This window comes from Corvus kubaryi, unplaced genomic scaffold (genome assembly GCF_017639235.1).
Source record: "Corvus kubaryi isolate FWS band 111438036 unplaced genomic scaffold, C.kubaryi_AGA036_p1.0 37308, whole genome shotgun sequence".
Lineage (NCBI taxonomy): Eukaryota > Metazoa > Chordata > Aves > Passeriformes > Corvidae > Corvus > Corvus kubaryi.
In genome coordinates, this window is record NW_024581096.1 from 14,403,001 (window position 1) to 14,418,845 (window position 15,845).

At 50.7% G+C, this 15,845-nt stretch overlaps 1 protein-coding gene across 7 annotated transcripts in view; it reads left to right on the top strand.

Annotated features, from left to right (window-relative positions):
* The window catches only part of FAM214B (family with sequence similarity 214 member B), a 38,848-nt gene that overhangs the window by 2,658 nt on the left and 20,345 nt on the right, over positions 1-15,845 (top strand). For 4 of the 7 annotated variants that reach the window (XM_042028661.1, XM_042028659.1, XM_042028669.1 and 1 more), the window contains exon 2: positions 2,730-2,826. The exons of 2 other annotated variants lie outside the window; for them this stretch is intronic. The gene's annotated coding sequence lies outside the window, so the exon portion shown is untranslated. One more of the 7 variants, XM_042028665.1, reaches the window with a different exon arrangement.

Consider the following 15,845-nt stretch of genomic DNA (forward strand, 5'->3'; position numbering starts at 1 on the left):
GCTACCAGCTGCTTGCCCTGGCACATTTCTGCATGACTGTGCTGAGTACCAGAGGCCAGAGATACCCAAACTTTGCTCTCTGAGTCTGAGGGTGATTGAAGGGGATGGTTATTGATCTGAGTCTTCAACATCAAAGGCTCTTGGCTCTTCCCAAGTCCTTTACATGCTCTTACTGCTCTGGGCTTGCCCACGTTTGTCCTCTGCTAGATTTGGTTAGCACCGTCATGTGCTGTGTGGAAATGCATCATGCCTGGGGGCCAGGACACTTCCTGATGCAGAACAAGAAAACCTGTTGTTGGTAGGTATGTGACCACAGACATGAAAGAAGAAAGTGAAGCCATATGGTTAGAAAAGTGGTGTCCTCAGCACGCTGTCAATGGAGCTGTAATCAAATTATCAGAGGCTTTGGTAGCTGGAGGAATTAATGAGTCGGGTTTGAGACAGGACAGGTGTGAAGGGCAGCATGGGGGAAATCCTGAAAGGAGGCATTTGTATGCTGGCAGATGGTTTGTTGCAGGTTACTTTGTGAGAGTCTTCTGTGAGAGGCTTTTGCCTGGTGTCTCTCCACGTTGCATCATTCCCAGGGACCCCCTTCCTCCAGGGAGCTGTGTGGCTCTCTGTGTCCTGGTAATGCCATGTTACATTGTTTCTGATCCTTCCATCTTCAGTGCCTGGCACCTCTGCTCCCTGGAGCCTATTTTCTGACCAGCTCAGTTCCTTTGTTTTTTGATATTGGTTTTGCTCGTGAGCAGGTGAGCCAGGTGAATATAAACTCCAGAGAACTTGGTCTCACAAAGTTCGAGGCCTGCTTTAAAAATTATTTTCTTTGACAGGGAAGTGTCTCTGTTCATCCTCTCTTTGGCTTTGCCCCTCTCTTTCACAATCTCCCTTGCTTGGCCTGTGAATGCCCAGCTGCCAATAAACATGTTTTCCCCCTGTTTCTGTCTGCATCTTCAGCTGGTTGTGAATCTTGAATGAAGAGCAGCTGGGCTCACATGCTCTGCATTTCAGAGAGCTTTTTCAGGACCGGCCAGTGGTTTGCAGTCAGACTTGCCTGTGGCCTGGACAACCCCCCAGCTAAGCAGCTTGATGGTAGAACAATACTTGGATAGGAAACCTTCAAAGGAGTCCTGTGTGCTGCAAAATGGGAAGTTAGTGATTCAGCTGGAAGTGCTTTTTAGTAACGAATGCATGTCCCGGGCCAGGGCTGATGTCAACCCTGTGATTCTTCTTGTTGGAAGTGAACAAAGATGCAAAGCCCTTTATGCAAGAGCTGAGGTGGTAATCCAGATCTGCTGGCCTCAGTCCATTTGGGGTAATTGCATTCTTCCTGGGTAGTGTTTTCAACCCATCCCTGTCAGATACATTGCCATCGCTTCCTGTGCTGCAGCAGTATGTGGGTGGCAGTCCTTCAGCCATGTCCAAAGCAATTCTTGTCACTGCTCAGGCTTAGCACCTTCTGAGCCTTCTCTGAAAGTGTGCTAGAACAGGGACTTGGTGGAAGTTGGTACACATATATATATTTACATACACCCATGCTGCATTTACTGGGGCTTGTTCTGCTTATAAGCTCTCCAAAAAGATACCCTTTTTGCCTAGCTAGTGCAGAATCCAGGTGGGACCTCTCCTGGGATGCCAATGTAGATGTCACTAAGCACAAGCTTTCTGAGTGCCCTCAGGACTGTTTTAAGGGCTGGAGTCCCAGTAGGGTAGTGTGGACATGCCTCCCTGCACCATGGTGTGGAGGCTGTGCTTCTGGGGCACTGGCAGCCTGTCTGCCCACAGTGCTCTGCTCCCCGGCACGGTGGCTCTGGTCACAGCAGGGCTGTGCTGTAGTCATGCTGCAGGGTGGTTGCCTGTGTGGATGGTCAGGCTGGGGAGCAGGGACTGCCTCATAGCAGCTTTTGCTCATCATGCCTGAGGCCAGAGGAAGGTCAGACCTGATCCTGGGGAGGCTGATACTGTCCTGGTTTTCAGGATCTGCTATGCATGAAGACCTAGCCCCCACAAAATGTGATCTCCAATGGTCTGTAGTTAAAGCACTGGGAGCCTGGGGAGGAGACTTAAACAACATCTTTGTGATGGTGTTGGCAGGCCTCTTGGAGATTTCTATTAAGCAATTGTCGTTTTCTCCCTTCCCTGTAGCCTGGGAAACACTGCGGCGTTGGATTTGTCTTGGTCTGTTTGGGTTGTTGGGAGGGGTGTCTCTCCAGCAGTGGAGTTTGTCCCTCCCTGCCCTGGCTCTGTGTCTCTGTGGGGTGGCTTAGCAGGTGGCCTGTGGAGACCACAGCCAGCACCTGTTCTTGCAGATAAACCATATGCCAGCGCACCCACTCGAGTACCAGCAAAGCCTGTGTGGTGAAGAAACCTACAGCTGTGTGGGTGGACAAGAACAAAGCCAAAGGCACAGAAAGGCCTTTATTTCCCACTGAAATCCGGGAAGGGAGATCGTGGCTGTGACCTTAGCAGCTCTCTCTGGAGAACCAACTGTGTGCCCACCCGCAGTCATGCAGGGAGCTGGGGGTAGATGGAACCCAGGAGGGAGTCAGGGCTGCAGCTGGAGGGGCAGCCTCAGCACCGGTAAAAGATGTGGTGGGATCTTTGAGCTGGTGGGGTGCTTGGGGTCTCTCACTTCTGTGCATGGGCCACTAACTCACTTGGCTTGGATGAGCAGTTACTGCCCACCCAGTGTTCCAGCTGAACTTGTGCCTGTGCACTTGTCTTTCCAGGTGACCCAAGACAGCCAGAACAAGCAACCCTAAGGCCACACTGCGAGTGCTGACAGCTGAGAGCTGCCTTCTCTGTCTGCTTCAGCCCTGCAACGAGGTTAGCAACATTCAGGCGTCACTGGTTTCCCTTCCCTCATCAGGGATGTGTGAAGAAACAGGGAACTCCATGCTCTTCTGCCCTTGGCTCACAGGGATAACTCCGTAAAGTAGGTGTCACCTAGGTGAGGTTCTCCCCCAGCCAAGGCTTTTTGGGTACTCCTGCGTTCCACCTGGCTGTCAGCATGGCAAAGGGAACCTGGATGTGTGCAACCAGCACTGTTAAGACTGTTGAACCCTGCACACAGTTGTCAGGAGCTCAAGGGTGGTGTGTTCTAAACCCTTGGGAACTTGCAGTCTGTGCTGTTTGCCACACTCCCCCTTCTCCGTGCCAGCAGGATTGATGGGAGCATTTTCCAGCTGCAGGTCCCTGCTGTCCTTCACCTGAACCCAGCTGAGACTTTATCCAGAGCTTGTGGCAGATGTCCTCATGTTCTCTATTAGAAGCATTTGGGTTTCCCCTGCATTTTCCCAGGATTTTGTAGCTTGGTGTTGGTGTATGAGGCTCAGACTGACAATGAAGTGTTTTAGGAGGACCAGCAGTTTTTGTGTTGCCACTGGCAAGAAATATTACCTGCTCTGAGGTAACCAGCCTGGAGCAGCCTGAGATGGCTGTGGGCTTCCTGCCCTGTCCCTGGATGCTTGTGTGCCTGCCTAGAATCCTGCCCTACCTGCACAGAGTGCTCTCACCTGGAAGGGAGCCCTCATCAGGACTGTGCCTCCGGCAGGGCAGGCTGAACCGTTCTCTCACCCCAGAGCTCAGGTGTGATTTGGCCAGGAGAGATTATGTGGGGAAGGTGTAGTTTAGGATGCATGGCTGCCCAGGCTCTGCAGCTCTTCCTCTGAAGTGTCTGCCAGGGATGTTGGGACCAGACCAGAGGCAGCTGGAAACTGGGCCTCAGGCCATCTCATCCTGCAGCCTGATGCTGAAGTGGTACCTACAGCAGGTGAGGCAGGGATAGATTTACCTGTGAAGGTGAAAGGAAGGAAGGACGGAATGAAGGAAGAAGTTCTTTGCTCATGCTAGTGCTCTGTGCTCCAGATTCCCAATCACACAGTGCAGTGACAGCAGAGTGGCCCCTTTATCCAGCTGGGTTGTGGCATTCACTGATACCTGTTCCATGATGGGATTTTATATCTCTCTTACTGATGAGAGACATGACAAAGACCATAGAAAAGGTTTTCCCTCAGTTCTTCTGGAGCTGCTTGTAGGTCCCAGTCCACTAAGTTCACAGCATCTTCTCAGGGCTCCCCTGCCTTTTAACAAAGGGCATTTTAACACAGGGGTCACCACAGAATCATAGAAAGGCTTGGGTTAGAAGGGACCGTAAAGATCACATTCCAATCTTCCTGCCATGGGGAGGGGAGCCACACACTAGACCAAGTTGCTCAGGGCCCCATTCAACCTGGCCTTGAACACTTCCAGGGATGGGGCATCCACAGCTTCTCTCAGCAACCTGTGCCAGTGCCTCACCTGCCTCTGGCATAGTATTTGGATCCACTTTTATCCCACCCCTCCTTGCTAACCAGTTAGCTTAATATCTTCATGGACAGCAAATCTCCCATTTATGTGTAAAGCAGCAGCTTCTCCTGTTGCTTGGCCACAGCATGAACTTACTCTCTGGTTTGTATGTCACCTTACCCAGGTGATATCAGTAAGTTTATATTTGGGCTAAATTAACAATGTTGGTTCAGTTTAGTGCAGCTGGCAGTAGTCTGGAAACTGATACAGCTTGCAGACCCATGGACAGACTTGCAGGCTTCCTCTCTTGGGAATGGGATGGTTTCCCTTTGCTGGGAAACCTATCAACTGGGCAAAGTGGAGTTTATATCTTCAACAGAAAGCAGTCAGCCTAATGTCCTTCAGCCTTCCCTCAGTGTGTGTAGGCTGCCCTTGCCCCTGAGTCTGACCAGCTGATGTAGCACTAGGTCATCTTTCCACTGAAGACCACAAGAAAATGCTGCCTTGTCCTTCAGAACAGGGCTCTGGGTTCCTTGTGGGTATTGGCACTGGAGTTATGCAAGGAATCCCCTATTTGCCCTACCTTCTCTGTTGCAAATAGGTTGGGTATTCAAAGATCCTGTTCATGGGAGTGTTGGGACAGCTGGATCCTTGTTCAGTTCTTGCTGCTCCCAAGAATGGAGCAGAGGATCATCTGCTGAGGCTATTTTAGGTTTCTGGACATTGCTGGTGTGTCCTATTTGTGTGCAATCCTACAGCTTCCTGCTAAGATCTGTGTGAGAATCCTGTATCCTCATGTGTGAAGGTTTTGCTTGGGCACGGTGTCCCAGGGATTAGGAAGAACTTTGAATTCCTCACTTACCTCGACATCTAAGCCATATCAGCTGTAACTGTGACCCCTTTTTCTACCTTTAGCTCCAAACATCCCTTGGACCTTGCTTTGTGGATGGCCACGTGTTGCCTGGTGGAAAGCAGGCTGCAGCTTTTCAATCTTTTCCTGACAAAAATGCAGCATCCTTCCTGTTTGCAGCAGTCGATTCCTTTTGTCTCAGATGGGAGCATGCATTGCCGAAAAGTCTTCCACGAAACCTCTAGGTGTGGAAATACTGCAAGGCCCACATCTGAGTGAGATGAGAGCCTGGCTCTGGCCACCTCTGTATGGCTACTTGCCATCTTCCACCACCATCCTCCAGCACAGTGTGGCACAGGGTGAGGCCTCCTAGCCTCTCCCTTCTTGGTACACCCAAGACTTTTGGCTTCCCTGCACTTTTTGGTTTCCACCTGCTCAGGTAATTTTTCAGCAGTGCTGAGCATTGCTAAGTTTCGTGTTGAGGCAAGATGTGGCTCTGCAGTTTTGGCCCATCTTTATTTTTAGCTGTGTAAGGCATGGTTGATGGTATCAGAAGGAAGTTGCACGGCCTCCGGAGCTCCATGACTCATCCTGGATCAGGACCGAGGCTTTGCGAGCTTCTGCTATAACCCTCAAGTGATGTAACTGGTTGTGGGAGAGGGCAGAACAGAGAGACAAGCAGAGCTTTTAGAAGTTCTTTTTTTTTTTCTTGTCTGCAAAATTGTTAAATTCACATATTGAACGATATTGAGAGGTATCACTCCTGAGTGTGGTTCAACAGGGTCCTTTGTCTCTTCCCCTTCTGTCTTGTGCCTTCTGTCTTGTGCTTCTGTGAGAGAGGTGACAGGGAGAAGAGCTCTGCTTACCACCCAGGCTGGGTAACTGTTTAGTGGCACATAACAATGATGGGGAAGAGTTTTTAGGGCAGGAAACAAAGCAAGATCCTGTCTCCAATTCATGCCACAGTGAGGTTTGGTGCAGCAAAACAGATCTGAAGTGGAAACTCTGGAACTGGAGAGCAGAGGCTTAGGAGATGCCTGCCAGGATGCAGCAAGAAGAGTCTGAGACCCCCCCCATTCCCATCAGATCTGGTGCTGCGGCAATGTAGAAAGAGCTCCTGAGGCTTTCTGACCTGTAGGCAGCTGTGTTGGGCTGGACTGGACAGGGGGAGCATGTCACCCCCATGGAGCAGGCACTGTGGGACAGGTGAGGATGTTGAAGCATCCCTGCCTGCCACAGCATAAAGGAGATGCAGTTAAAAAGGCTTCTACTCCCCAAGTCTGGCAGCGTGGCTCTCCTGTGCCTTGCCTTGAGACTAGACAAGGTGGGGTGCGATGCACCTGGGTCCTGAGTAGGGTCCTTGCCCCTGAGGTAAGCAGGGATGATGGGTTGTGGAAGTGGGATTACACCTCTGTCCTGTTTCCTTCCTTGGTGAAGGTGCTGCCTTTTAGGAGCATGTTGCAGCTTTTGGGTGTTTTATGTGTGGGGCAGCAGGGAGAGGACAGCAAGGGGGAAAAGAGGCAGGGGAGCATGCTGGAGGGTATTGCTGTGGCAACTTGCCACTGGCAGCATCGCTGGCAAGGCAGAAGAGCAGTCGGGCAGATGTGCAAAGTGCCACAGCCCTCAATGCAGCCCAGTCTCAGCTATGCCATGGGCTTGGGACCCCAGGACCCTGCCTGACAATCTGGCATCTGGAGCTGTTCTCCCCTGGCAGCAGCCTCAGGGTTAGTGGTGAGGGGTGTTTTGTCCATCTTCTCTCCGCTTTTGCCCCTCACTGGGACGTGGGCAGGCCTGCTTGCACACCTGTTTGGTTTGAAGCCCTGAGCTGCAGAGCAGGCCCAGCCAGGAACAAACCGGTCTCTTGATCCCTCTCACTGTACCATGGAAGAAGGCGAGTCATTCTGCTGCCCTTGCTTATCCTCAGTTAATCAACCTAAGTGGCTCCAGCCATGACTGCACCTTCCCAGGTTGCCTGGCCCTGTGCTGTGCTGTCCACCTTGCACAGCCAGTTTGCCTTGCTCCAGGGTATCTGTACTCTGAGGCAGAGCAGACACTCTTGTGACCCCCTCTGATATGGTTTGAGACCATTGGGACCGGTAAAGGAGAAGTTAAACATTTTTGAAGCTGCTCTTGGCTAGACCCCTTACCAGATCCTGGTAAGAGAGCTGGCTGCTGTTGGTGAAGGGAGCAGAGAAAATCATGCACTCACTAGCAGAGGGGATGGGTCAGGAAGCCATCTCCAACCTGGCTATAATGTGAGTGTGGCTGAGACCTGACCTGTCATCCATGATATGCCTAAAGGCCTGGATGTAAGCCAGGGAAAAGGACCTGCTGGCAGCAAGCACAGGTTGCCCGTGTCAACATGGATGGCTATGTGAGCTGTAAACCTCTCTCATTACACCTCTCAAAGGTCACTGCTGGCAGCAAGCTGCAAAGCCCTGCCCACAGCTCTGCACACAGCCCAGAGAGAGAGGGGAACAATGCTCTTGGAGATGTATGGAGGTTAAACGTGTGGGCTTGCCATGGGGTGGCACATGCTGCTCTAGTGCCTGTGGCCAGAGTTGCCTGGGACTAGGATGTTCAGTCAAAAATGGATGGGAAAGGATGCCGCTCTGTGAGCTACCCAAATAGCTCTGCACTCAAAATGTCATAATCCTTGCCTGAGCTGTGACCCCTCCTTTCCAAGGCCTCATATATTCCCCTGAAAACCATTTCACCCTTTCCAATGTGTCATAGCATCCTTCTGCAATGTAGGGCTACTGTAAGATCTGTATGGACTGCCCACTTCTGTCCAGTGCTGCAGTTCCAGTCATCTTAAAACTCTCAATGAGGCTAGACTTGTTTGCACAATGTTCCCTGGACTCCAGACCCTGGTGTTCCCAAGGGAGAGCAAACAAGGAGGTGGAAGCTGGAACATGGAGGCTCTGCGAAAGCCGCCCGTGGCAGGCAGCGGTCTGCTTCCTCCCTCTCACTTCCAACAGGTTCCTTCCCCTTTCAGAGGGGAACAGCTTGCTCTGCACTGGCAGCTGGAGCTTCCTTCCCAGGGAGGAATCCGGGACACTGGTACCTGACACTGAAGGCAGTTTTGGGTCAGCAGCTCAAGCACTGCTTTCCATATATGTGACCTTCAGCACTTGGTGCGAGAGTTGGTGTTACAGTATATTATGGGTGCAGGTGATGCCAGAGCATGGTAAGAATCCATTGAGCCACACTGTAGTTCCCTCTGACCCCACTTTCACAGCCTGTGGTTTGTCATCTTTCCTCTGGACCGAGGCCCCAGGATGTGCTATGAAATACCATGGAGTGGTGCAGAGCCCAAGCAGATGAGGCTCTGGGTCATATGTGTGTGTTGGGGTGGGAATTGCTGTTTTCCAGGGCAGAGGATGTTGTCTCTTTTATCATTTGTGAAGCACCTTGCCTGCCAAGATCGCTGCCCAAAGCTCAATCTCTTGGGCACTGTGTCCCCATGAGTTACAACCATGTCATCTTTGAAGTGCTGCCCCCTCTTTTTCTGTCTTACCTATTCCTACTACACAGTTTCAAGCACAAAGGACCAGAAAAGCTCAAAGGTAGTGGGGTCACATATGCTGCTGCTGATTTGGGGAGGAGTTAAGACAGGCAGTGCGGGAATAAGCATTTAGGGAGAGGCAGCCAAGAGAGATTTCCTCCTAGCTGAGCCGTGGTGTTGAAGCTCGGAGAGTACTGTGTTGGTTATGTGCTGCTGTGCTTTGCTGCTGCCATTACCTGAGACAAGTCCAGGACATGCATGCCTTCTTGTAATCAGGTGGGGACACCATCCTGAGCAGTGTCACTCTGGAAAATTGGACAGTGCCCTGTGGGACATCAGGAGCAACCTAAATGCTGCTGCTGTGGGAAGAGTGGTGGGGATTTCAGCAGAGAGGTGATAGATCAGTGGGACCAAGTGGAAACTTTGACTTGGGGGGTGTTTCTACCTGCATTCCCTAAATTGTGAGAAGGTAGCCGAGTCCAGCTGTGCTGCACAGATTGCCCTGCCTGGAAGATGCATGAAGACTGGCTTGCAAGAGCAGACTCTTTGCTCCACTCAGGCCTGGAGAAAATGCCTGGATGCTGTGTACCAGGGTTTGCTTATTGCCAGTCAGCGCTGCTGGAGCTGTGAGGCCAACGCTGCCACTCAGCCCTTTCTATACCAGCGTTTGCATTGCTGATGAGATTAGCATAGCTGGGCCAGCAGTGGACAAAGGGCGTAATTCTCAAGATCCTCTCTGCTGTGGCTGCCAGCAAAATAGAGCAGTTATGGCATCAAGTGGGGAGTCTGAGCTTTGCTTTCAATTCATCTTTTAAAAGCAGCAACAGCTAAAAATATAAGCTGTTTTTGAGGAATTAGAATATTCTCAGGCTTTTTTTCTAGGCCTGGTCTGCCAGCCTCTTTCCTAGGCTGACAGTCTGGGCTCTTAAGGTATTTGCAATGATCTGTTCTGGCCATGTGATGAATCTGGAGAAAGAGAACCAAAAAATTGCTGGCATCAATCTGCCACCCTGAAAGTGCTCCTCTTGCTGCTGTGCATGTTCCCTGTAACCAGAGGCTGTTTTGTGGCTTAGATTTGTTGAGGAAACAGACTTACAGCTCTCCTCTTTCTTCTGTGCAGCAATTTCCCTGGCAGCTCAGTAGGAATGATTTATTACAGATTTCAGCTGTTTAATTCTGTTTCCCTACAATATGACAGTGTTGGAGTAACTGAGTAAAATGCGGTGGTGTTTCCGGAGGAAGGCTGCTATCAGAGGCCATCCCTGTAGCAGAGGCTGGAAGCAAGGAGGAACAGTTTACCAGGAAATGCCTGTGTTCATGCACTGGGCACTTTTGGGAAGGAAAAGGCATCTCGCCGTTAAAGCTTCCTTGCTACAGGACTCCAAACATTGCTGGTGAAGCTCTTTGAGCAGTAGTGAGAATGCTGCCCTCCAGAGCCTGGGAAAGGTCTGACCAAAGTGGTGGTCTGGAGAGAAAAGGCAATATCTGTCCTTAAGTGAACCTTCAAGTGCTATTTTTGGAGTGTGGGGTTTTTTTTTGTTTTTTTGTTTTTTTTTGGTTTTTTGTTTGTTTGTTTGTTTTTTGGTTTTTTTTTTTGTTTGTTTTGTTTTGTTTTGTTTTGTTTGTGGTTTGGGCTTTTTTTGGTACTGAAAAGAAAAGGTATCACTTGTGCAAATCTGTGTAAGGAAAGAGAGAATTTCCTTTGGAGTGAGCTGGCGTGAAACTTGATACGTCTCTGATGTGTGTTAACAGAGAAATGAAAAGATAGTACCATAAAGTGATAGGGGATAATGAATTTCATCTAGTATTATGTTGTCCTGGGAGACAGGGCTGGGGCAAGGGTATTGCAATAATGTTACGCTTTGCATGACAATAACAGCAAATACCACCTTAACACACTTCCCTGGGGAGGGGTGAAAGGGTCAGTTTTCAGAGAGTCCCCAGGAAGGTGGAGCGAGGCAATCAAGAAGACAGGAGCCTGGGAAAAGATGCCCGGAGACTTAAAGATGAGCGGTGTGTAATAACTGTGCATCTTTTGCAGCTTGAGTTCTGCTTTCCCATTCCATGTCCCAGCTGAACTGGGCAATGCTGGGCTCTTAGCCTCACTGCAATCTTGAGAAACATACTAAAGAAACCCTAGCTTTAATAACATTCATGAGATGTCTGACCCAGAGCCTGAATGAACAAATCTTTAAGTTCTCTGTCTACAAGGCAGATGGATGGGTGGTGGTTTGTTACTGCACCAGTCAGGGATTTTAAAGGGTTCTGCTGTGGGTGAACACTGCTGTAGACCTGGTCCCAGGAAGCTTAACTGGTTAGCAGGCCCTCAAAAGGGTTTCTGTAGGTGTGTGATAAAAACAGAGAGCCTGAGGTCAGTACCTGGAAACTTACCAGCTCCTAGAGCTGGACCAGAGTGTCAAGTCTTTACTCAAACACATGAATCTTTTAAGGTAAACAATGCCACAACTTGTTCTCAATGAAACAACCAGTCCCCTACCAGCCTTTTGAGATGTAGGGCACTCTTCTGATTTATAATGCTCTATCTGGATCTTTAATTTTTAAATTTTTATTTCTGGGCTATGCTAAGTTACTGCATGTCCTGGTCCCCTCTGGTGGCAGAGAGCACGTGAGTCAGTTTGTGGGGCCAGATGTAGCCCAGCAGAGCTAGGTGCAGTCCATATGGCCAAGCAGCAGACTGAGGCCAACTTCTGCTTGAAGAGAGGTGGGAACAGAGGAGGCTCACAATTGGGAAAGCTGATGGATGTAGAACATGTGGGTACCTTTTTATCCCTCCCCATCACTGGGGTTCTCAGAGGTATCAGTACCACCTTTGCCCTACTCCACGCTGTGCCAGGGGCTGGGGGCTGCCCACCCACTCTCCTTCCTTGGGGCAGGGCCAGCATGCTGTGACTCAGTTTCCCTGAAGCCTGAGGAGAAGGAGAGGGGTGGAGCGGGACCGGAAAGGGGCAGAGGGGAAGTTACAGCAGCTGGTAGGAAATGGCATTTTGGGGTGCTGCAAGGTGGCCCTACCCCATCTTGTTTGCCGGGGTGGTGTTTTGGGGTACAAGCAGGCTCTGTCTGTCATGGAGCTGGTGTTCCAGGATGTTGCTGGGCAGCTCTGTTCCAGCTGCAAAGCTGGCATTTTTGGCAGCCCTTGATCCATACTGCCTTTTCTTGTGCCAGGGATCATGCTAGGAAGGGAGAGCTGGCTGTACTTTCCATGTCCTCTGCATTCCCGTGTGCAGGGTGTATAATTATGCACAGTCCCATGGCACTGCTTCCCCTGGCATGTGACTTTGGGCTGCTGGTCAGGATGTGGGTCTGAGCTTATCTCAGACAAGGCCAGAATCAGCGTGCAGGCTGTGTAACAGCCTGGTATCCCTCGCTGGCTCTGATTTGCTCCTGGTCATGGAGCAATGGCTGTACCTGGGGGCAGCAGCAGAGGAGTCCTTGCAAGACTGACAGTGGGGGTGCCCAGTCCCAGCTGCTTCCTTCATCTGCCATATTCCTCTGTGTGACCCCAAAGCTGCATGCATGGAGCATGTTTTGTAATGAACCTGCTGAACTGAGGGGAGGCAGAGCAAAACCAGGAGACTATAAAGAGGTGTAAGTCCAACCCCTGCCTGTGTCGCTGCAGCAGTGTGAGGTACAGTAGTTTGTAATGATGATGCACATGGCCAGAGACATCCCTCCCACCCTGTTGTGAGTATCTGATGCATGGCACCAGCAGATTGTCAGTACAGTTCTTTTGTAAGTGGAGGGCAGGTCCAGCTTCCCATGGATGCTGCAAACTGCCTAGCTTCTGTGAATCTCTCTTCATTTGAGGCAGTGCCCTAAGGGTTAAGCCATGGTTGTGGGATAGGGTTTGTAACAGGAACAAAGAGGGCTTTTAAGGTCTGTGTTGGCCTAGGAATAGAGGGAATTGATTGAGCCTTTCCCAGTGTGTTGAATTACAAAGGTCATGGAGACCCTTTTGCTGGGAGGCAGCAGCCTTTGAGCTCCCTGCTGGAAGTGGGGCAGAGAGAAAAGAAACTGTGAAAGTCAGTGAGAGCAGCTTAGTGGAGAGCTTTAAGACCAGGTAAAAACTGGAACTGTATCGTGGGATAAATAATTATTGAACACAATGCTGGGTACCTTCTGCCCTGGAATTTTTGGGTGCTTTGGTTTTGTTCCACCTTCTTCCCCCTATTGCATTTACAGCTGCCCCCACACGTGGCACCTGAATTTGCAGCATCACTGGTGTAGCCAGAACTTGGGCCTCTCCAACCTGCTCGAGGCTGGTGAAGGCAGCAGAGGGTAAAAGGCAGTGGCTGTAAGGGCAGATCTTTCCAAAATGCAGAAGACGAGACAGGCCCTGGTGCCTACAGGCACATTTTGCCTTGACAGAAGAGGAAGCTTCATATGGGCCCAGGCTAAAACTGGATTTTTCATGGTAGTTGAGCAGAAAAGCCCAAATCTAGCTGGTTTCCAAGCCCCTCTTCTTAATGTTGTCTGTTCAGGATGTCCCATGGGGCACAGCAGCAGAGGGTCCAGGAAAAAGAGCTAGGGAGGGAATGGATGGCAGAAACCTCTGTTTCCCTTCCTGCAGCAAGAGGAAAAGTGGACACAGGTAGTTTCCATCTTAAGCTTTGGATGGCATGAGCCATCCAGCTAACCTACCCAAGATAGGTATGCAAAAAAGTGGTTTAGTCCTTAAAACTCTCAGGTTTTAAGTGCTAGCTTAGCAGGAATTTGGCCATTCACTGGCACAAGCGTGCTCCCCGAGCTGATCTTTCATTTAAAGTAGTTCCACTTCTGGTCTTTATGTTGGATGAGATGACCTCAGATGTGATTTTTGGAGCAAAGGATTGTTTGGGCTCTGCCTGGGAGATGAAAGCTGGTTCGAGGGAATACCCCATGAGGGTCTGTGCAGCCAACACCTAAGTTAGCAGCCTAGAGGCTTCTCTACTTTTTCAAGCACTAGAAGGGCAGGACTGTGGGACCACAGAGCTGCATGAGAAGGGGGGCTTGTTTTGGAGCTCTCACAGACCAGAACATTTGTTCACCTTGGTAGCCAGCCTGTTCTCAGAGTCATTCTCTGTGTCTGTCCCAGTAACCAGGAACTGTTTCAGCAGAAGCATCAACTTCATGGACTTGTTGCTGCTTAGCATTGACATTGAGAAAGCCTGAATTCCTCCATCTATTGTTTCTCCAAATCCTCTCTCTCACCCTGTCCTTTGGTATCACCTGTGCTACAGAAGCCTGCCACTAACATAAAGATGGGTGGACAACTGGGCTCCTCTCTGCTGTTAGTTCCCAGGTTGCTGACTTGGCAATTTGAAGACAGCAGGGTCTACTCACTGTATTTTGGGTGGACACTCTGCCACTCTTTTTGGCCACCCAGGCTGCAGAAGGAGAACATGAGGCACTTGCAAGGGTTCCCCTTCGTGTGGGAGCGATGTCAGAATCAAGGGCTGCTTGGCTGCCTCTGCTCTGCTCCTTCTCCCAGATGGAGAGGGGTGTTGCAAATGGGATGTTACCCCTCTGTTAGTCACAAAGGCGGGTGTGGCAGGAAAGTCTGGCTCAAAAGTCAGTCAGTCTGGCTCAAACTGGATCAGTCCCCAGCTGCTTAACTGGATGTGGGGCAGTTCCTCAGCTTCCTCTGTCCCCAGGGGGCTGTGTCAGGGAGCTGACCATGTCCAAGAACTCATATAGGTTGTTGCTGCTCTCTCAGGGGCTCCCAGAGTTTGTAGGCAAGCCCATCTTTTCAGTGGTGGCAGGCTGATTTAAGCATGTGCATTTAAATTGCTGGGTCTGTCCTGCTGGTGCCTGCTGAGTTTCATTCAGGAGCTTGCCTAGTTGCTGTGACCTTGGTGACACTGTGATCATGGTGTTGGCCCTGCTGACACATGGTGAGCATTATGGATCTCCCCCCTGCTTCCTTAAAAGAGACCCAAAGTACTGGAGCATCCTGATGAGAGGAGGAGTGGTGTGCAGGGGAAGCTGCTGGAGCTTATAAGGAAGCCATGGGACAAAAACTTGTATTTCTTTGTCCTGAGAGAGAGAAGAGGCTCTGATATACGTAGTGAGGATCAAAAATTTAAAAGTCCAGGGAGAAGCAGCAGTTCTGGCATACAATCCTAAGCTTTGGCAGAAAATCGTTCTTTGTGCCTATTAATATGTGACATTCCAGTCCAAAGTGTCGTCCCTCGCTCCCTGGCCAAAGCGTGGTTTACTTTGGCCTTAATTCCTGGGTGTCAGGGCCTTCTGTCCCAGCTGGGGCTGCATGACCCTGCTGAAGACGTATTGCTTGACTGACTTGTTCTCTTGCAGCATCAGCAAGGCTTGTCCTGAGTATCCTGTGTGCGGCTGCAGGCAGAATGCTGCAGCTGGCGAAGTGCTCCTGGGTGGAAGGGACCAGAGCCCCTTGTCAGCATGACTGTGACCCATAGGATGTGGAAAGGAAAGGGTGAGAGAAGAGCCTGTATGATCCCAATGATTTTCTGTTGTAGTCGACAGGAAATGGATCAGAGGCAGACAGGCAGAGGCACAGGTCTGTGAATGGGTGTGCTGCACAGAGCAGCATCTCCTGCTCACACTACAGCTCTCCTGTGCTCAGACACAGGTGGATGTGCAGAGCCCCTTGCTCTGCTGTCTGGGAGGTGTGCCACAGCTCTCACTGGGCTTGGCACAGCTGCACAGTGCCATCTTCCTCTGTCTGCTCTGGTCTCTCCCAGGAGACTGAGGTTACCTGGACAGCCCTCAGAAATGCTTAGCAGGTGGAGGCAATGTATGTGGCTTAGGAGCAGGCCAGGGTATGGAAAAGAGGGGAGGGAAGGGATGTGGGGCAAAGCCTGTTTGAGCCTCAGCCCCAAGCATTAGGGAATCGCCAGTCAGACAAGCAGCCTGCAGAGGATCTGTGTGTACGTAGATCATGTGCGTGACTTGCACTGTCCACACTCAGGAACTGGCCAAGCCTGTGGGCCCTGCATGCACTGTGGCATTAGCTGATGCCAGCTGACCGTAGCCATGCTTAGAAGTCATTTTGTGTCTCCCAGAAATCTGTCCACCTGGAGAGTGAAACTGGGAAGGGGCACAGCCTGGGGGGGGCATGTTTGACTGTACCCAAAGGCAGTTTAGCTGGCAGACGTCTTGCTTGTGGATCTGAGCTGTGGCAGTGCTGGGTAACCCTCCCACAGCCAGCAGTGGAGGGCTGATAAA